Genomic DNA, 1,177 nt, shown 5'->3' with positions numbered 1-1,177 from the left:
GCTTCCCTTCGCTTGAGCAGGGGAAACATCTCCCCTGTCATCAAAGCCAGACCCTGTCTCGTCCCGTCAACCTCTCCGACCGGGACCCCCGGCAGAGAGGGGAATGAACCTAGACCCTGTCCCGTCCCGCTCTCCTCTCCGACCGGGACCCCCGGCAGAGAGGGGAATGAACCCAGACTGGACACTTCATCACTGTGGACACCGCATCACTCATACACAGGAGCAGAGCCTGTGTCGGACCACCTTTGTGTGCTGGATGCACAGGTCGGGGATGGGCGTGGGCAGAGCCGGTGGGGCGTCTGCGTGCGTGGGTTGGTGGATCGGGGTCTGGCCCGGGTCCGGATGACGGTGACCGTTACCAGATGGGTTCGGCTGGTCCTTGATGAGCTTGGAGGTCATATCGGCGTCTTTATCATCTGGGAAAAGACACACACACACAAAGTGATTCATGGAGTGTTGTGACACACTGGTGTGTGTGTGTGTGTGTGTGTGTATGTGTGTGTCTGTGTGTGTTTGTGCATGTATGCTGGTGTGTATGAAGGTTCGTTGTGTGTGTTTGTATGCTGGTGTGTGTGTGTGTGTGTGTGTGTGTGTGTGTGTGTGTGTGTGTGTGTGTGCATGTGTGTGTGTGTATTTGTGTGCCTGTGATTGTGTGTGCATGCGTGTATACGCGTGCCTGCGCCCACGCGCGTGTGTCCGTGCATGCACGCCGGTCTGTGTTTGTTTGTGTGCCGCTGTGTGTGTGTCTGTGTCTGTGTGTGTGCGCGTGCATGCGTGTATCTTTGCATTTGCACCCGCCTGTAAATGCCTGTCTGCCCCTTGTCATACACTCGGGTGGGTCAGCACGACATCGCTGGCCCCGGCTCCGTGCAGGACCGCCTCCACACTGGGCCGTGGACTGGGGTCCCGTGTGGATCAGTGCGTGTGAACGGCCTCTATCGTGTTGTGTCATAACCCTGTGTGTAGGACACTCCCCTCCCTGCGGAACGCAATCGGAGGCCGTGCCAAATGAGAAGGGCCTGGCATTGTCGGGGCCAGCAACGCCGAGGGGTCGGGGGTCACGACTGGCACCGTAAAGTCGGCTGGCCTGGCTCCGCGGCGCTGCTGGGTCGGCCCTCATTAGAACACAGAACGCTAAGGTTGTTTTTTTTTTTTTTTTTCCCGCGGCCCCGATGCG

This window comes from Pollachius pollachius, assembly GCF_949987615.1.
Source record: "Pollachius pollachius genome assembly, chromosome: 1".
Taxonomy (NCBI): Eukaryota; Metazoa; Chordata; class Actinopteri; order Gadiformes; family Gadidae; genus Pollachius; species Pollachius pollachius.
This window is presented reverse-complemented; position numbering follows the sequence as displayed.